Genomic DNA, 21,402 nt, shown 5'->3' with positions numbered 1-21,402 from the left:
TGTGTGTGTCTGTGTCTGTGTCTGTGTCTGTGTCTGTGTCTTTCTGTCTGTCTGTCTGTCTGTCTGTCTGTCTGTCTGTCTGTGTCTTCTGGCACATTTGTTCCATGAGGAGCCGTTAATATAGTTAAGTTAGAATACTTACAGGGATGTTGAACTTATTTCAGTAACAAAAGCATATTTTAAAACATTTTTTATTGCAGAAATGAACTCACCATTGCACATCATCCCTAAATGTGATTGGTTGTTTGTCCACATGTGTGATGACATCAGTAACTGGTCCCATCTCACTGTTCCATCTGAACACTTCAGTCTGAGCCCACAGTGCAGTGTGGTGGTGCCACCTAGTGGTCAACAGGAGAACAGCAGCTGGTCCCATCTCACTGTCCCATCTGAACACTTCAGTCTGAGCCCACAGTGCAGTGTGGTGGTGCCACCTAGTGGTCAACAGGAGAACATTCCCTGAGAGGAGACAAGCAGCTGTTACACTGAGGCCTTCTACTATGAGGTGGATGCAATACAATTACACATTGATCCATTAATGTATGCAGAGCAGATGCCATAGACGTCAAAGGAACAGTCGGTGGCTTCTGATGGCCTTCACACAAAGATTATGAATGGAGGAGCAAGATATTTCATCAGGAGCCACTTCGGGGAACCCAAATGTTACCGATGATGTGCTGCCTCTGCTCTGCATAAAGGGGCATTTTGATCCCTCCTCCTGTTTCCCAGATTCATGGAGGTGGCTTCTGATGAAGTATCTTGCTCCACCTTAACAATCTCTGCTTTACATCAGCAGCAGAATGGGCTTCTGATTAAGTATCTTGCTCCACATTAGCAATCTTTGCTCTCCATCAGCAACAGAATGGGCTTCAGATGAAGTATCTTGCTCCACCTTAACAATCTTTGCTTTACATCAGCAGCAGAATGGGTTTCTGATGAAGTATCTTGCTCCACCTTAACAATCTTTGCTTTACATCAGCAGCAGAATGGGTTTCTGATGAAGTATCTTGCTCCACCTTAACAATCTTTGCTTTACATCAGCAGCAGAATGGGCTTCTTATGGTGTATCTTGCTCCACCTTAACAATCTTTGCTTCACATCAGCAACAGAATGGGCTTCTGATGAAGTATCTTGCTCCACCTTAACAATATTTGCTTTACATCAGCAGCAGAATGGGTTTCTGATGAAGTATCTTGCTCCACCTTAACAATATTTGCTTTACATCAGCAGCAGAATGGGTTTCTGATGAAGTATCTTGCTCCACCTTAACAATCTTTGCTTTACATCAGCAGCAGAATGGGTTTCTGATGAAGTATCTTGCTCCACCTTAACAATATTTGCTTCACATCAGCAGCAGAATGGGCTTCTGATGGTGTATCTTGCTCCACCTTAACAATCTTTGCTTCACATCAGCAACAGAATGGGCTTCTGATGAAGTATCTTGCTCCACCTTAACAATCTTTGCTTCACATCAGCAGCAGAATGGGCTTCTGATGAAGTATCTTGCTCCACCTTAACAATCTTTGCTTCACATCAGCAGCAGAATGGGCTTCTGATGAAGTATCTTGCTCCACCTCAACAATTTTTGCTTTCCATCAGCAACAGAATGGGCTTCTGATAAAGTACAGTATCTTGCTCCACCTTAACAATCTTTGCTTCACATCAGCAGCAGAATGGGCTCGATGAGCCGCTGGCCGAGGTCAGACTGGACCATGTGACCACCATCAGGTCCACCAGAAGGAGCCAATCAGGGGAGACGTGGGGTGGCGGGGTCTGCCCCTCCATCAGCAACAGGCGGCAGCAGCATCAAGGTGCTCTGTGAGGTCAGCACACCTGACCTGGAGCTGCTGACCCTGACGCTGCGCCCCTGCTGCCTCCCCCGGGAAACCCCAGCTGCTGTGGCCAGCTCCCCAGTGCTGATGTTAAGGCTGCAGTGCTGCTGCTGGTAGCCAAGGATGCTAACACTATGGAGGCTAACTATGGACAGGGCTGCATGTGTACAAGTCCTTGTGTGTGTGTGTGTGTGTGTGTCTAGACCAACTTCTTCAGCATAATGGGCCACATGTTAATCTGAGAAGAGGGCCGTGGATCACAAATAAGTTCATGTGATGTAACTTTAGACTACACTGAGATGCAACATGTGTTTGTCAGTACGCCACTTCCCCAGACAGCACTCCATGGTAACCCTGGTTACTCACTTATGTCATGGGCCCGTTGATCTCTGCTGACAGGAGCACCACAGCGCCCCCCTTATTGCCCTGTGTGAAACTGTGGTCAGATAAGGAACTGCAGCTAACCCTTCCCACAGGCTGACATACGTTTAGGACACTTGGCCCGTGGATCTTAAATCGGGCGTCTCTGGTCTAGACTATTACAGTAATGTGTAGTGTGTAGCAGCTGTAAATGTCACTTGCAAATGTCTGTGTGTCACCATATTTGTATAAATGTACACGTTTTACAATAAATGCCCTTAAGACGCCGTTGGGACAGGAATTCCCACTGTCTGACATTTAGGATCCTAAATTAAGGCATCCCTGGTCTAGGCTGATAATGTGTAGTGTGAAGCAGCTGTCAATCAATGTCACTTGCAAATGTCTGTATGTCACCATATTTGTGTACTGTAGATGTACAATAAATGCCATGATGATGTGGAGGATGAGAGACTAACTCCAGCCTTGTATATCAGCACAGATCATTACTTGGATCCCTGGGCCATTTACACACACACACTCTCTCTCTCTCTCTCTCTCTCTCTCTCTCTCTCTCTCTCACACACACACACACACACACACACACACACACACACATGCTGCAGAGATGACTGCACACACTGTATACATTCCCCCTCTGAGACCCTTTTAACACAGATCAGTGGTGCCTGTCTGGATTGCTGGGTTTGGTGTTAGTGTTAGTGGGTGGAAACATGTAATAAATGGCCCCTAAAAAATGTCTGCATCCTCAACAGACACAGAACTCCATGTTAGTGTTAGTGGGTGGAAACATGTAATAAATGGCCCCTAAACAATGTCTGCATCCTCACCAGACACAGAACTCCATGTTAGTGTTAGTGGGTGGAAACATGTAATAAATGCCCCCTAAACAATGTCTGCATCCTCAACAGACACAGAACTTCATGTTAGTGTTAGTGGGTGGAAACATGTAATAAATGGCCCCTAAACAATGTCTGCATCCTCACCAGACACAGAACTCCATGTTAGTGTTAGTGGGTGGAAACATGTAATAAATGGCCCCTAAACAATGTCTGCATCCTCACCAGACACACAACTCCATGTTAGTGTTAGTGGGTGGAAACATGTAATAAATGGCCCCTAAACAATGTCTGCATCCTCACCAGACACACAACTCCATGTTAGTGTTAGTGGGTGGAAACATGTAATAAATGGCCCCTAAACAATGTCTGCATCCTCACCAGACACACAACTCCATGTTAGTGTTTCTTTAAGGAAATGAACTCGAGGATGAAAGATGGACTTTAGTTCTGATGTGTTATCTTCACTGTAAAACATTTTATGACACGTTGCCACAAGAACACACTGTTCAACACTTATTAACCAGTCCAGTACATTGCTTGTCTTTGGTGGTTAAAAGATCGCACGGTAAGTCCATTAAAGTGTTTTGTTGTTAAACAAAAAAATATTATAGTTTGAGGTTGAGAATGAAAAAAACAAAATGATGAATTTATCATTGATTTGATAAAAAGTATTGAATCATTTCTCTAAATAAAAGCGTGTGGACTTGTTGGTTTGGAGATTGTCAAGGTAGATGTATGCAGGAAGTGGAGTCTGATGTCTTGTAAGCTCCAATATACATAAATACATAAACAAATGCTTTCTGTAGTTAGTCGGGGAGAGAAATCTATGTTATTGCTGTTTGACCTAAAGGGTTGAATGTCGTCCTTCTGCTGATTTCCTGCCTGCTCCGTGTCATGTGACCCCATACTGGAACATATCGTTCCTAATGTTGAACATGGTGTTTGAAATCTAAGGGCGTACTCACACTAGGCAATTCGTACCGTACCCGAGTAGTACACTTGGCCCCTAAAGTCAGAGAGTAACTGGTTCAGCTCTGAATCTTTAAGGTAAAGGAGAAGTGTGAGTCTTGTCATTAAGCCTTTTTAGCTAAATTATGGCTCAGGAAGTGCATGCTGTGCTGAGGTCAGTGCTGTGTGTCTGTGGGAGATTATGTGCTTGGACACAACAGCATTATCAAGACTGGACTATACTGTGCTGAGGTCAGTGCTGTGTGTCTGTGGGAGATTAAGTGCTTGGACACAACAGCATTATCAAGACTGGACTATACTGTGCTGAGGTCAGTGCTGTGTGTCTGTGGGAGATTAAGTGCTTGGATACAACAGCATTATCAAGACTGGTCTTAAGGCTCCACTGGAAAATTGGAATTTGTGTGGTGTGTGATTTAGTTCCTGGTTTCTGGATTCACAGTCTGGTATCATGTTACTCACATGTCTGTAGGTGTCAAATCATACAGGGATCTTAAAGAACATTCCTGTCACCTGTAAATGGACAGATAAAAATGGAGAGAAAATGTGCCCTCATAATGTACAGCTGTATATCACTGATGTATTTGAGTGTTTGTTTGGTGAGTGTACAACACAATAATAAGACACTTGTTCATCAGGTGTGTTTGTTGGAGCTGATTCCCAGTTATATATCACTGATGTGTTAGAGTGTTTGGTGAGTGTACAACACAATAATAAGACACTTGTTCATCAGGTGTGTTTGTTGGAGCTGATTCCCAGTTATATATCACTGACGTATTAGTGTGTTTGGTGAGTGTACAACACAAAAATAAGACACTTGTTCATCAGGTGTGTTTGTTGGAGCTGATTCCCAGTTATATATCACTGACGTATTAGTGTGTTTGGTGAGTGTACAACACAAAAATAAGACACTTGTTCATCAGGTGTGTTTGTTGGAGCTGATTCCCAGTTATATATCACTGATGTATTGGAGTGTTTGGTGATTGTACAACACAAACACTTGTTCATCAGGTTTTACTCATCAGGTCTCTTTGCTGGAGCTGATTCCCAGTAAGATCCATGGGGTGCTTTTACAGCTGCTGGACATGAGCCATCTGTGATAGAGCTCAACAGTCATAGGCAAAGGTAACAGCCATCTTAACAGCACTCACATACACACACTAAGAGGGAAATAGCCAACTTAACAGCACAACATACACAAACAAATGGGGGAAATAGAGCTCAACAGTCATAGGCAAAGGTAACAGCCAACTTAACAGCACTACATACACAAAGAGGGGAATAGTTACCTTAACAACACTAGGCCTATATACACACACTAAGGGGGGAAATAGTGAACTTAGAATAGAACATGCAGTGAAATAGATACACATTGGCAGGGAATATCATGTTGTGTTTTTTAAAGCTTTGAAGAGCTGCCTGGAGTTGGTCACTGCAGGAAATACATGAAACGTCTTACATTTAAACATATACAGATGGCATACTTAACAGATTAAGAGTCTTGTTCGTGATTGGGTGGTGGGTCATGGATTCAGTCAGATGGGTGAGCTGATTAGTTTAATATCTTATGTGCAATATATAAAGAACCCAGTTGATGTTGGGTCTCCAGATCTTATCGTTTTAGAACAAAGTTCCCTCTTCAGCTGTTCTCCTGATACATGTGTAGGCCATTCCCCCCTTCTCCCTATCTCATTTCTCTATCTGACACACACACACACACACACACACACACACATTTTAATTACAGATGTTAATGTCAAATAATTCAAGATTCAGTGTCCGATACTCCGCCTCCTCACCCCCCTTGACACATCCCAGCAATGCAGAGTCATCAGAGAACTTCTGCAGATGGCAAGTAAAGACTCAGAGTTGAACTGAAAGGTGTAGAGGGTGAAGACTGTGGCCTGTCTGTGAGGTAGATGGCAAGACTCAGAGTTGAACTGAAAGGTGTAGAGGGTGAAGACTGTGGCCTGTCTGTGAGGTAGATGGCAAGACTCAGAGTTGAACTGAAAGGTGTAGAGGGTGAAGACTGTGGCCTGTCTGTGAGGTAGATGGCAGGACTCAGAGTTGAACTGAAAGGTGTAGAGGGTGAAGACTGTGGCCTGTCTGTGAGGTAGATGGCAAGACTCAGAGTTGAACTGAAAGGTGTAGAGGGTGAAGACTGTGGCCTGTCTGTGAGGTAGATGGCAAGACTCAGAGTTGAACTGAAAGGTGTAGAGGGTGAAGACTGTGGCCTGTCTGTGAGGTATGGCAAGACTCAGAGTTGAACTGAAAGGTGTAGAGGGTGAAGACTGTGGCCTGTCTGTGAGGTAGATGGCAAGACTCAGAGTTGAACTGAAAGGTGTAGAGGGTGAAGACTGTGGCCTGTCTGTGAGGTAGATGGCAAGACTCAGAGTTGAACTGAAAGGTGTAGAGGGTGAAGACTGTGGCCTGTCTGTGAGGTAGATGGCAAGACTCAGAGTTGAACTGAAAGGTGTAGAGGGTGAAGACTGTGGCCTGTCTGTGAGGTAGATGGCAAGACTCAGAGTTGAACTGAAAGGTGTAGAGGGTGAAGACTGTGGCCTGTCTGTGAGGTAGATGGCTGTGTCCACCTGCATCCTCTGCAGCTTTCCACTCAGCAGCACAGGCTGGATTGTGTTCAATTAAAGAACATGATTCTCACTGGGCTGCCTGCTTTGTCCAGGTGGGAGTGGGCCCTCTGGAGCAGGTAGATAATGGCGTCCTCCACCCCCACCTTGTGGCAGTAGGCAAACTGCAAGGGGTCCAGGGAGGAAGTCACCTGCGGTCGTAGGTGGGCCAGAACAAGCCTCCAGCCGCACTTTCATGATGTGTGATGTCAGGGCAACCGGTCTGTAGTCATTGAGGGTGGATGGAGAGGGCTTCTTTGGGCCTGGAACAAGGCAGGAAGTCTTCCACAGCGCCGGCACCTTCCCCTGCTCTAGGCTAAGGTTGAACATGTTGTCTTTATTTCTGTTTATGTGTGTGTTTGTCACAGTCTTTGTGTCTGAGTGTGCACATGTGAGGACCCAAAAGGGTTAATATCTCCTGAATGTTGTTATCATCAACAGCAGAGCAAGATCAGCTGGTTGTCTTCATATCTGAATATGGATTTAATGTCTGGGACTGAAGCCGTCTAACAGAGAGGACCTGAGCATCAGAACAACAAACCCCTGAAGCACTCATAAAGCACAGTAAGTATTTATTCATCATTTACAGAGAAGGTGTCCTGCTGACAACAATGTGTTGATATTAATCACAGAGGTTAGACTTGTTTTGATGCCAATGGCCTTTCCTGTTTCTGCTTCTGTTGTCTTCTTGTCTTTATGCTGTGAACGGTGGTCTAATTAATGTGTTATTATATGCCTAATAAAAAAGTTCTACACTGTTTCTCTATGCAGTCATCATGTTTATAGTGTATAGTGTCCAGTTTTGGCTGTTGGATTTAGAAGTGTGTCTCTAGTAGGTATTTATGTCCAGCTGTGTTCACGTCACTGTGCTTGTCATGCCACTAGGAGGCACTGTTACATTATAAATGCTAGTGCCCTATATGTGGAGAGTATCGCCAACTCAAATCATGGGCGCCATCTTTACTACCGGAAGTGACGTTCGTCTCAATGATGGTCAATAGGGCGAATATGACATGTTAAAACAAATAGCTTAACATCGTCATAAACAAGCCTATAAATGTTATAATGTGCATCACTATCCATTAAGATGTTAATGCTGTTGCAAATACGCTGCATTATACATTTTGAAAAAATTAGCAAAGACCAGATAAATAGTAATAAACGTTGCCTAGTCGGAGCCAGCTAGCTCTGAAAACGCCTACGAGGCGAACTTTGTTTATCCAATTTCTTACAGCAGTTAGATATTAGTCTGAGGAAACACCTTGAAATAAGGCAGTAAGAGAAAGCTGAAAGCTTCATTTTGGTGAAATAAGCCTGTTTAGGGCACAATGAATAACATCTTACCTTACTTAAGCCAGCGATCCCTACATGTTGCAGCAACTCTTTGAATCACTGTTAGATTTGACGTCTGACCTCCAGATTCGGACATAATGTATTTCGACCGTGCATGAGGCAAGACTAAAATATGCTATTTATTTTCTTTTTTATCAATAAGTATGTTGTTTCAATAGATTCTGGGACAGTAAAAGAAAATAGTTTTAATTGAACATTTTTTTAAAATATATATATTATCATAAAGTTAGGCTATTATTATATAAAGTTATTATTATTACAAAACTACATGGAGGTCACCATTAGTTTGACCTCAAACTTTTCCGTTAAATAATAACTTACCCCTATGCACAAAACCTGCCAGACAATAATCACATTTTTCCCACCATCACTCTCCTGAACTGTTTTTGTAATTGGACACCACCACCTTGGCCATAAGTTCAACTTTTACAGACTAAATCACATGCTTCTTGCACATCTCTTGCAATACATTTTGGACTCAATCTATTGGTAGGTGCCTTATATTGTGGTGCTCTAGTATGCATCTTCTGACTGCATACTACTGTATGTCTAATTGTTGCAACAGCTAATGCCAGTCAAATTCCTTGTAGATATACTTGGCCAATACAAGCTCATTCTGATACTAAAACACACAAACTTGCTAGGTTTTCAAAAATATTTTTCAATAAAATATATTTCCATTTATTATAATCAAATTAAATAATCAAAGACAACAATTTCTGACTTAACAAACATTTACAAGACCATCAGAATCTAGGCCTATATGAAATGCAATATAAGCATGAGGGATGAGGATGAGAGATCTCCATGTGCTCTTTTCAGGTGTCACATTGTTGTCCTCCACCAAGTCCATCCCTTCATGGTCCTTTACATGGCCTGATTAGATGACATGGAGTTCATCAGCTGTCTGCGGTGTCCTCCCCTCAGACCAATTGTACCTTTGTTCTCGTCCTGCATGTAAACTAATGAAACTCTTGTCATTAAATGGGTAGATGTACATAAAAAATACCACTATTTCTACCACTGTAGTAAGGACTGCTCTTCTAAAAAATCTGAAATGTGCACAGGTTGTCATTAAATGTGTATGCTTCTACACCACACTCATTTATCTGTCGCACACTCTCTCACACACACCCACAAAACATGGGACACAAAGGGAGCAGACCGTGAATCTCCTCTCTCAACCTCAGACTTGGATAATACAAGGCAGTACCATTTAACACCACACACGCTACATCCTCCTAATAATTTTACTAATGACATCATAGCAAAGTGTACCTGAGAAACTGCAACTAAGTGCCTTAATTAACCAAAAATATAAACATAATAATGTTAATGGTAGAACACGATGAAGAAAGGAAGCTGTTGTTTATCTTGACTTAAATTGATCCAGCTGAGGAAAAGCACTTGTTCTTTGGAAGGAATTTCAATTTGTCTGCATGCAATATTGACACCGATCACATACCCTGTCTGTGTATAGTGTATTGTGCACACTGTGGTGGAGACTTGGGTCCATGTTGGGTCCATGTTGACTGGGCTGATTTGGTGATGAGGGGTGTCAGGCATCAGGGGAAAGGTGCTGAAGCAAGGAGCAGCAGCAGTAGCCTACAGGATCTTGAGGATGTTGAGGCGACGGGGCAGGGACCTTGAATCAGCAGACAGCTGTATCCCTCTTACTTCACCAGCCACTGACTCTTCTCTACCTACATCTAAAATAACAAAAAAGACAAAGAGGAAGCATAATATTTACTATATTGCTTTGTTTTATAATACAGACATAATTCATCACCTTAAACCATGATTCAATAAAGCATGGCACACTCACTAGAGGGCTGACAGATTGACAGATTGAAGTATAGCCTACAAAAGCAGTGTTGAGCTGAAGTCTGTATTGACACCAATAGCGGAGCGAGTGGGGGGGCAGGGGGGCAGGGGGGGCAGGGGGGGCAGGGGGGGCGGTCGCTCCGGGCCCACGGGTGCAGGCAGGGGGCCCACCTTTGGCCAAATCTATCTTGCTGAATTGTTGTATTTAACGATGCTCATATGTACTGATTGCTGGATGCTACTAAAGATGCCGCTGGTCCGTAGAGTGCCCTTACAATGGGAGCCCGTCTGTCATGCCCTTAAACACTGCATAGCCCGCAACAGGCATTTCCCCTCTCGCGCTACACTGGCGTGTTTTAAAAGCGAAACTGATGCACGACCTGTCTGGGTTTTCTGAGGTTGCCTAGGTTGGCTACAGGTTGCATTTACCGTATTACAGAAAATCAAGTGAGTTAGCAAGATCTATATACCTATTTAGAGTCTGGAGCTTTCGCGTGGCAACAGCTGTCAGTTCGCATCGTAGTAGGCTGCGCCGATGAACATAAACGGTTAAAAAAAAAAAAGTTCTGATAGCCTGGAAAGCCTCTCTATATCCGCACACGGAACATGTCAATGTCAATGTTGTTGTAAACACACGAAATAGGTAGGCTACAACTTCAGTAGAGACAAGAAGATAGGCTAGGTTGGCAGGAGACTGCCTAGGCCTACCTGCAACTCCTCAAATTATGCCCATTTTATTTAGGCTAATTAGGCTCTGCATACGTGCGTTTTATTGTGAGACATGCGTTTCATTTGGAACGGAGCGGCATGCCATCAAAAGCAGAACATTTTTGGTTTGTTTTGGGGTCTAATTTACTCTTACACTGTTTGATTATATTGCTTGATGTTTGGACTGATGGCCTATGCAATAAGGGGGTATTTGATGGTTCACTAATTATGTTTCATGTAGTTGAATCACTGTCGGGATTTCCACCGCTGTTTACGCACAAGGCAGTCAATTCATTCAACGTGCGCTGTGTTGGTTAAGTTATTGCGCAGCCAATAAATACAAATCGCGGCCATAACTTGAGATACAGTACGGTATGGCTACCTCTGTCACCAACACTTAGTGTCAGCGGAGTTAATGCCTCGGTGTATTGCCTAATCTTGTAAAAAAAAATAAAAAAATAAGCCTAAACGGGCAAGCGTACACTGTAAAACCCGACAAGTTAGTTGAACTCAAAAAATTTGGTGAAACAGATTACACAAAAAAATTTAAGTAATGGTAACTTGGTTTTGCTAAGTCAAAGAAACGTAACTTTTTTAATTAGTCTCCACTAGCGAATTTTGAGAGTGTTCAACAAGTCTTTTTTAAGTTGAAGAAACATCCACTCGTTGAGTTTGCAGTAATTAATAAAATTAAGCTCAGCTTACTTGGATTCATTAATATCAACATAAAATATTTAATTTAGCATCAACCAATTATTTTAATTAAACTTAACTTAAAAGTTTAAATTATCAGAAAGTTGAACAAACTTGCTCATTTTGATTAGTTTCAACTTTAGGACTTGGAAGAACATAGGCCACTGAAATTCGACTTAATCTTTTAATGTAAACCATGAAAACAAGTACAGATTGGAGTTCAGATCAAGGCTGTAGTGAGGCTAAATTCAAATAAACACAGTTTATCCACCTCTAATTTGAGAAATGAGATAGACGATGGTAGGAGATGATAGTATTAAAATAATAATTATAAAAAAACATTGGACAATAACGTCAACCATCAACAAATCATTGAATATGTTCAGGGAACAATTAATGAATACATTACAAAAACATTGGAGTTCGTAGCTTGGCTATCACCAAGCTCAGTCTTTTGAGATTGAACATTTGTCTGGGGAGTCTGCGCTGTATTTCTACTGGACAAGAGGCGTGATGAATTTGCATAGTTCAAATGTCTCTGTACGCTTGGATAGTCCTTCAACCAATCAGACCACGATCCTGGTGCGTCTGATGGATAAGCCAGGATGCGATTGGTTCCAGCAAAAGTGGAACGGAAGCAGAAGAGATAAATGTGCAGGATTCCAGCCTGCAGAGCAAGATCCAATCGGCGACAAATCGGGCTGGGTTTCCTCATCTTGAACTCCGATTGAGAGACCTGAAAAAATTAACAAAGAACAACTGTGTGTTAATTTAATATCTAATAGGGATTACAAGTTAAGGGCTACTATGTCTATTGCACTATTAATTTTAACATTTTCTCCTCAAACTTTTCCAGGGCAGTTGCATTATTGAAATAATTACTTGAAATATTACTAAGTAACGTCTCTGGAGTTTCCTGGTGAAAAAAACAAAAGCTTGAAATGTAACTCCAGTGTTGCTCGACCCATAGCCCTGTTCTTCGAGATCACTTCTGTCCATAAGAATAAAAATGACAAAATTTGATGCAACAGAGACTAAATAGTGGCTCGGCAGCTATTGATAACCTACCAGGACATTTTGGCTTCAGCTTCAATTCAGTTTAGTTTAAGCTGCTGGACCAGTATTTGCTCTATGCTGTACCCAATTTTCTCATTGTTCTGATTCACATTGGCTAACTTGGAAATTAGGTCCTATGTCCAAAAACTACCCCTTTAACAGTCATGTCAATAATAGACAACTTACTTACATCCCATGTCTTTATAAAAGTGCCATCATCTTCATGGAGGTAGAAAGGAAGGCCACTGAGTGCCACAGTGTGTGGGATATTTACATCCGAGGATCCCTGCATGTGAAAAGAAGTCATGTAGTCAAGCCAGTAATAATAATTCAAAATGCAGTAGGATTACCTTTCTTTGATAGTTACAGCTTCTGAAACCAAAGCATTCTTTAATCTTAATAAACATTATACAATGCATCTATTACAACATCATACTTTCTTTAGATATGGGTAGCCAGACTGTCCTGAAATAGGAAGATATAGCATGTATAGACCTAGATAGCCATTACCTTTAACGGTCATGTCAATAATAGACAACATGCTTACTTACATCCCATGTCTTTATAAAAGTGCCATCATCTTCATGGAGGTAGAAAGGAAGGCCACGGAGTGCCACAGCACGTTGGATATTTACATCCGAGGATCCCTGCATGTGAAAACAAACAGTCATAGTCAAGCCAGTAATAATAACAATTTGAAATGCAGTAGGGATTACCTTTCTTTGATAGTTAGTACAGCTTCTGAAACCAAAGTATTCTTTAATCTTATTACACATTATACTATACATCTATTATAACATCATACTTTCTTTAGATATGGGTAGCCCCCACTGTCCTAAAATAGGAAGATATAGCATGTATAGACCTAGATATTACTAAGATGACCAAGACAACTATCTTATTTTAGATTATCTACACACAGGTGACCACTAGGCTACTGTAGGATTTCATGCAGTGCTGAAATGTAGCATACAGTATTTTGGCCCATTTCTGAGCTCAAATATGCTTTGAGGTTGTGAACTCATTGCTGTTGTGTCATCATAACTATTCCAGCTGAGTGTGCATGGTTAAAATTCTATAGTCTAGGTAACAGCACTAATAATTTGAATAATTTCTAGCAAAGCATTTTAGGTCTTTACGGTTCTAAACTGAAAATGTCCAAGGACTATGTCCCAAAAATCTGATCACCTTAATCTTACAGTAAACGCATTTACTGAATGAAATGTGCACACACAGGTCATCATAACGGCATGGAAGTGGACTAACGGACGGACGTAACGTCGCTAGCATGCTAAACGCTAGCATGCTAAGCGCTAATGTTGCCGGTCAGAACCTGTGCCCTGTTATTAAGCAACGCACCACATAGCTTGCACTTCAAAGTCATTGTGTTAAACAGTACTAACGGGGTAAATTATTCCATGTTTTTAGTCACATTGGAGATTGCTAGCGTTAAGTTAGCTGATCAATCAAGTGCTGGCATACAGAAGCAACATTCTTAGCTGCTAGCTAGTAACTGGATACATTTACGTAGCAGTCAAATATTTTCAAACTTTTGGCTTTAGCAATATGGTAAAGGTCGTACGTTAGGGTCAAAATGCACCACTTAATTTCTCCACTTACGTTTAATTGCGGTTTTCTCTTCTCGTTGTCCCGTTGTATCTTCTCCTGTGCCCCATTCTTTTCGTGTCTTCTCTGGTGGTCGACCGTTACAATAATATCTGTCTGCAGAGCCGCAGAGCCACCACAACACCACTACGTCACGCCCGCGCATGCGCAGTAGCCACACCACTACGTCACGCCACCACTACGTCACGCCCGCGCATGCGCAGTAGCCACACCACTACGTCACGCCACCACTACGTCACGCCAGATTTGCCTCGCATGCGCAGTGGATATCACTGATATAACCCGGAAATCTGAACTGTTTTCAACTTCCGTTCATTCTAGATTTGTAATATTATGGAATTAAAATAGACTACAAAAGTCTTGTAAGTGTATATCATGTTTTGAAACTGTAGACATCATTTGTAACTGTAAAAATGATCTGTACAAGTCATCAGTCAGTGCCGACGTTTAACGTAAGCTCTCTCACGGTAGAGTTAGCTTGTTAGCTTTTTGACCCATTATAACCTATTGAAAACACATAGCAACGAAATCGCTAACACACTGATATTAACTACTATCGCGTTTCTGTACAACATGACTTGTTGTCAACATAAAAACATTAAAACGGATTGTTGTGTGTATGCCACCTGAACATACTTGGGCTAGATAAACCACTGAATATAATCTGAAGCACTACTGTCTCGCTAACTAACCACTAAGCTAACCTGTTGAGCTACCGTTGACCACCGTTTTCAACGAAAGTATCCTGCCTGTCACTCAGCCGAAACGTGACCACCCCCCTCGGGCGAAATTTTAACAGGCGAGTGGTGACATGCCCTGTGGAAACCCAGCGTTAGCGCTAGGTTTAAAAAATTGCTGAACAAAAAGGGCAATAAAAGTTAAAACAACAGGAATCACATTGAGTAATCTCTTCTCAGGTTCTCCAACCTGTACATGGTGACGTGGTGGCGTTATGTACTATGTTATGTACTGGCGTGACGTAGTGGCGTGAGTGTAGTGGCTCTGCGGCTCTGCAGTCAGACCCTTCTCGACCGTTATGCGTCGCTTCGCTTGACGTGCACAAGATCCATGGCAGAAGATCCGCCTACAAATCTGTTCCCACGCATTCTATTTTTTCAAATTACTTAAAGCGGACGAGTGCTGTCAACTTAAAAGTAAATATTTGTTCAAGTAACACAGACGATTAAAGTACAATGAGCTATTTTTCATTTTTGAGTGTTTTCAAATCAAAAAAACTATTTTACTTGTAGTGTTCGGTTTTACAGTGTAGTGAAATTAAACTGTGAGAGTTTTGACCGGTAGTTTAGCCTACACAAACAATCTTGAATCGACATGAAAGAAAACAACATGCCCCAGCCAATAAGCACAACATGGAATGGCTTAAATAAAAACATGATGTTGGGATAAAAACCGAGTAGGCTAGCTGGCAGGCGTACCTGCAGGTGTACGACCGTACGCATTGCGCATTGCTCAACAACGAGAGAAAATCTCCCATGTGCGTGTGTGTGTGTATTCATACAAAATTGCCCTACCATAACTTCTCAATGCAGCACGACTAGGCCTATTTGTTGTTGCTTTTTACGCGGCGATAGGCCTATTTGCTGTTTTATCGCCATATACTGTTAAGCTAATTTACTTAGGCTACTTAAGACTCATCATGGATGTAAACAGCGAAAACAGAAAGGATGGAGGCAGCAAAGCTAGAGGCGTTATTTCAGATGGGCAAGAACAAGGTAGGGAATGGGTGTGCTTGTCAGAACGTTCATTACCTGTTTAAAGCTACATTAGTAGGCTATAGTAGTTTAGTACTCTAAGGCTACTTTTTAACGGACCATGCACGAACCTAACCGTGGAAATGACAAATATTGTCAGCGCTTTGAAAGTATTGTTGCGCGCGCGCGCCCTCGCACGCATGCACGCACGCGGGGGGAGGGGCCCACTATAGGTCTTCGCCCCGTCTAGAGTGAACCATTAGCTCCGCCCCTGATTGACACCACTTAATACTTAGTGATTAGCACACCACCTACCAAGTTAGGCACAAGGGGGCAGCGAACGTTCTGAGAGTGTAGACAGTATGGCGGCCGCCATGCTAACGAGAAGACCGTGGCTAGCTGGCCATTCCAATGAATCCTATGGGGCGTAAGCGCCACTTTGACATCAAATTACGTTAGAGCTGAAGCGTTTTAAGCCTTTATATGAACATTTTCTATTGTCGGGGTACATACTACATTGTGAAATTGACATAATAATCTCGTAACTGTCTTATCGGCTGAGTAATTAACGTTTTTCCGAAGTCAATGCTAAAGTGTTAAAGGCGCATGCGTCCAGCGAGAGTAAAGCGTCGCCATAGGTCAAACTACGTGCCTACGTCACATGTACGACACCTGAGCCTGCGCAGGAGACCTATGACGAAATAAGAAGACCTAAAAAAACCGTTGAAATTTGCTTCCTCGGTCTCTGCTGCCGTCTACGTGATAGCTCTGTCCATATCTTTTACTGTCTATGGTTAGGCAGATAGCTAGCAAACCATATCTTCAAACTATGCTGTGTATTTCAACAGATTTATTTGGACAATACTGTGCCTATGCTACTGGTAAAGTTTCTAACAACGTTGATAGAAAGACTAGCTAACTTGCAAACTGCAATTATCCGACCAGCTATTTCAGTCAAGCAGGAGGACATTCTTAAAATAGGCAAACAAGACGTTGTGTTATTTTGCTCGACAAGAAAGAAAATGCAAAACTAACAAGTTTATCAATGATTACAGATCGCTATGTTACCTGCTAAGCAGCTGTAGCACTATTAGTAAACACACACGACATTACTGGCTGCTTGTCTTAATAGCCACTTTAGTGCTTCAAAAACGTAAAAATGCAAGGAAATTAAGACCATAAATGATAACAGTATGAGATGAAAAACCTTATTTACCAGAGTTGTTCCAACCGTTTTCCTTTTAGACAAGGTTAAGACGAACGATGTATGATGTATTCGCTGCTCCTCCAGAAGTGGCATCTCTCCGGGTAGGCTAGTTAGAAACAAAATCCGTGCTGCAAATGTCTTAACAAGTCTTATCACTAAAAATGCTTATGACGTAAACGTTATAATGTTAACGTTATCAGAAAAGTTTCCAGTGAGAAAATGGGTCGCTGTATGGTGAAGATATTAAGACTTAATGCCAACGATACTCAAACACTGCCATCTGAAAGCATGAGAGAGATAAATACATAAATACACCAAACACAGTTGGCGGTACTCTCCACATATAGGGCACTAATAAATGCTAGTGCCCTATACACTAATCCAGCGCGAACTTTATGGGCGCTGCCATCTTGAATATCGCCATTACTGCGTGCCTGCGAATGTGACGAGTGACACTTGTCTGTGCTTTTCAATGAAAGCATCCTGTCAGAGAATGTCTAACAAGAGGACTGCTAATGAATGAAAATGTCAGGTGAAAGGGAACATTGGATCAATGATGTCAGACTGTACCAAAACTTACCAATGAAGGTAATTTATTAACACCATAAGGTATTAAGACGTGTATTAATGACAGCTAACTTCTGCAACAGCCGCCTATGGAACCAACGGGCTAATTTCTTAGCAGCCAGGCACGCAGTAATGGCGGTTTTGTGTTACTTCCGTGTTTCGCTGGATTAGTGTATATGTGGAGAGTACCGCCAACTGTGTTTGGAATGTTCAGAGCAGTTCTGCCAAGGATTGGTTCAGAGGTGGTCACGTGTTTTATGGACGCCATTTTTACTACCAAAAGTACTTTTGACTAGAATGCTTTCTAATGCTTTCAGATGGCAGTGTTTGAGTATCGTTGGCATTAAGTCTTAATATCTTCACCATACAGCGACCCATTTTCTCACTGGAAACTTTTCTGATAACGTTAACATTATAACGTTTACGTCATAAGCATTTTTAGTGATAAGACTTGTTAAGACATTTGCAGCACGGATTTTGTTTCTAACTAGCCTACCCGGAGAGATGCCACTTCTGGAGGAGCAGCGAATACATCATACATCGTTCGTCTTAACCTTGTCTAAAAGGAAAACGGTTGGAACAACTCTGGTAAATAAGGTTTTTCATCTCATACTGTTATCATTTATGGTCTTAATTTCCTTGCATTTTTACGTTTTTGAAGCACTAAAGTGGCTATTAAGACAAGCAGCCAGTAATGTCGTGTGTGTTTACTAATAGTGCTACAGCTGCTTAGCAGGTAACATAGCGATCTGTAATCATTGATAAACTTGTTAGTTTTGCATTTTCTTTCTTGTCGAGCAAAATAACACAACGTCTTGTTTGCCTATTTTAAGAATGTCCTCCTGCTTGACTGAAATAGCTGGTCGGATAATTGCAGTTTGCAAGTTAGCTAGTCTTTCTATCAACGTTGTTAGAAACTTTACCAGTAGCATAGGCACAGTATTGTCCAAATAAATCTGTTGAAATACACAGCATAGTTTGAAGATATGGTTTGCTAGCTATCTGCCTAACTTGGTAGGTGGTGTGCTAATCACGAAGTATTAAGTGGTGTCAATACAGACTTCAGCTCAACACTGGTTTTGTAGGCTATACTTCAATCTGTCAATCTGTCAGCCCTCTAGTGAGTGTGCCATGCTTTATTGAATCATGGTTTAAGGTGATGAATTATGTCTGTATTATAAAACAAAGCAATATAGTAAATATTATGCTTCCTCTTTGTCTTTTTTGTTATTTTAGATGTAGGTAGAGAAGAGTCAGTGGCTGGTGAAGTAAGAGGGATACAGCTGTCTGCTGATTCAAGGTCCCTGCCCCGTCGCCTCAACATCCTCAAGATCCTGTAGGCTACTGCTGCTGCTCCTTGCTTCAGCACCTTTCCCCTGATGCCTGACACCCCTCATCACCAAATCAGCCCAGTCAACATGGACCCAACATGGACCCAAGTCTCCACCACAGTGTGCACAATACACTATACACAGACAGGGTATGTGATCGGTGTCAATATTGCATGCAGACAAATTGAAATTCCTTCCAAAGAACAAGTGCTTTTCCTCAGCTGGATCAATTTAAGTCAAGATAAACAACAGCTTCCTTTCTTCATCGTGTTCTACCATTAACATTATTATGTTTATATTTTTGGTTAATTAAGGCACTTAGTTGCAGTTTCTCAGGTACACTTTGCTATGATGTCATTAGTAAAATTATTAGGAGGATGTAGCGTGTGTGGTGTTAAATGGTACTGCCTTGTATTATCCAAGTCTGAGGTTGAGAGAGGAGATTCACGGTCTGCTCCCTTTGTGTCCCATGTTTTGTGGGTGTGTGTGAGAGAGTGTGCGACAGATCAATGAGTGTGGTGTAGAAGCATACACATTTAATGACAACCTGTGCACATTTCAGATTTTTTAGAAGAGCAGTCCTTACTACAGTGGTAGAAATAGTGGTATTTTTTATGTACATCTACCCATTTAATGACAAGAGTTTCATTATTTTACATGCAGGACGAGAACAAAGGTACAATTGGTCTGAGGGGAGGACACCGCAGACAGCTGATCAACTCCATGTCATCTAATCAGGCCATGTAAAGGACCATGAAGGGATGGACTTGGTGGAGGACAACAATGTGACACCTGAAAAGAGCACATGGAGATCTCTCATCCTCATCCCTCATGCTTATATTGCATTTCATATAGGCCTAGATTCTGATGGTCTTGTAAATGTTTGTTAAGTCAGAAATTGTTGTCTTTGATTATTTAATTTGATTATAATAAATGGAAATATATTTTATTGAAAAATATTTTTGAAAACCTAGCAAGTTTGTGTGTTTTAGTATCAGAATGAGCTTGTATTGGCCAAGTATATCTACAAGGAATTTGACTGGCATTAGCTGTTGCAACAATTAGACATACAGTAGTATGCAGTCAGAAGATGCATACTAGAGCACCACAATATAAGGCACCTACCAATAGATTGAGTCCAAAATGTATTGCAAGAGATGTGCAAGAAGCATGTGATTTAGTCTGTAAAAGTTGAACTTATGGCCAAGGTGGTGGTGTCCAATTACAAAAACAGTTCAGGAGAGTGATGGTGGGAAAAATGTGATTATTGTCTGGCAGGTTTTGTGCATAGGGGTAAGTTATTATTTAACGGAAAAGTTTGAGGTCAAACTAATGGTGACCTCCATGTAGTTTTGTAATAATAATAACTTTATATAATAATAGCCTAACTTTATGATAATACTATATATTTTAAAAAAATGTTCAATTAAAACTATTTTCTTTTACTGTCCCAGAATCTATTGAAACAACATACTTATTGATAAAAAAGAAAATAAATAGCATATTTTAGTCTTGCCTCATGCACGGTCGAAATACATTATGTCCGAATCTGGAGGTCAGACGTCAAATCTAACAGTGATTCAAAGAGTTGCTGCAACATGTAGGGATCGCTGGCTTAAGTAAGGTAAGATGTTATTCATTGTGCCCTAAACAGGCTTATTTCACCAAAATGAAGCTTTCAGCTTTCTCTTACTGCCTTATTTCAAGGTGTTTCCTCAGACTAATATCTAACTGCTGTAAGAAATTGGATAAACAAAGTTCGCCTCGTAGGCGTTTTCAGAGCTAGCTGGCTCCGACTAGGCAACGTTTATTACTATTTATCTGGTCTTTGCTAATTTTTTCAAAATGTATAATGCAGCGTATTTGCAACAGCATTAACATCTTAATGGATAGTGATGCACATTATAACATTTATAGGCTTGTTTATGACGATGTTAAGCTATTTGTTTTAACATGTCATATTCGCCCTATTGACCATCATTGAGACGAACGTCACTTCCGGTAGTAAAGATGGCGCCCATGATTTGAGTTGGCGATACTCTCCACATATAGGGCACTAATAAATGCTGTTTTCACGTTCTATGTGACAAGAAGAATGCTACACTCATATTTTCTTCCCTAGCAGCCTAGCGGCTTCAGCTGAGGACTTAACCTCAACCAAGAGCAACCTAGCGTACAATGTGTGAACCCGCTGTGAGATTCAGCTGTGAGTCCCAGATGTCTATCATGCATTTGCTGCTATCAGTAAATACAAACAGTTTTGTGCCCTCAGTTGTAGGACTGCATGATTTGAGGAAAAAATCAAATGTGATTTTCCTGACAGATATTGTGATTGTGATTGTGATTTGTGTGCTTTTTGAATGTCAATGGATTCAGTTCAGCATTCCAAATGTCTCTTTAATTTGTGCCACTCCTGATTGGTGGGCACGCCTGGTGCACAAGAAGCACAGCACCCCCAACCGACTATAAAGCTCACCAATCAGAATGGCTGTAGCCTACCTCACACACTACACACACCAACCGACTAGAAGTGGCATAGTCAAGGAGGACGAAATTAATATAAAAGACAGAAATGTGACCAAATGAACTGTTCTTTAATAGCCTACTTTGTAGACTTGCGATTAGGTAATTGCGTTGGTTCATATTAGGATTATGATTGCGATAATTGTGGCACCAATCG

General features: G+C 41.5%; 3 long non-coding RNA genes across 3 annotated transcripts; 1 reads left to right on the top strand and 2 right to left on the bottom strand.

Moving 5' to 3' along the window:
- Positions 1 to 8,729: 8,729 nt before the first annotated feature.
- Positions 8,730 to 17,105, bottom strand: LOC134097588 (uncharacterized). Its single transcript, XR_009940930.1, has 3 exons — positions 16,834 to 17,105; positions 9,464 to 9,707; positions 8,730 to 8,949 (listed from the first exon to the last, which is right to left on the bottom strand). It is a non-coding gene; the product is annotated as an uncharacterized LOC134097588 (long non-coding RNA).
- On the bottom strand, positions 11,394 to 13,983 carry LOC134098088 (uncharacterized). Its single transcript, XR_009941010.1, has 4 exons — positions 13,900 to 13,983; positions 12,831 to 12,926; positions 12,470 to 12,565; positions 11,394 to 11,959 (listed from the first exon to the last, which is right to left on the bottom strand). It is a non-coding gene; the product is annotated as an uncharacterized LOC134098088 (long non-coding RNA).
- A 492-nt stretch (positions 17,106 to 17,597) lies between the features above and the next one.
- LOC134097401 (uncharacterized) lies at positions 17,598 to 19,605 on the top strand. Its single transcript, XR_009940917.1, has 3 exons — positions 17,598 to 17,979; positions 18,628 to 18,871; positions 19,386 to 19,605. It is a non-coding gene; the product is annotated as an uncharacterized LOC134097401 (long non-coding RNA).
- The last annotated feature ends 1,797 nt before the right edge of the window (positions 19,606 to 21,402 follow it).

Source organism: Sardina pilchardus, chromosome 1 (assembly GCF_963854185.1).
Source record: "Sardina pilchardus chromosome 1, fSarPil1.1, whole genome shotgun sequence".
NCBI lineage: Eukaryota > Metazoa > Chordata > Actinopteri > Clupeiformes > Clupeidae > Sardina > Sardina pilchardus.
Note: the sequence above shows the minus strand (reverse complement) of the source record. Positions and strands in the feature narration are given on the sequence as shown.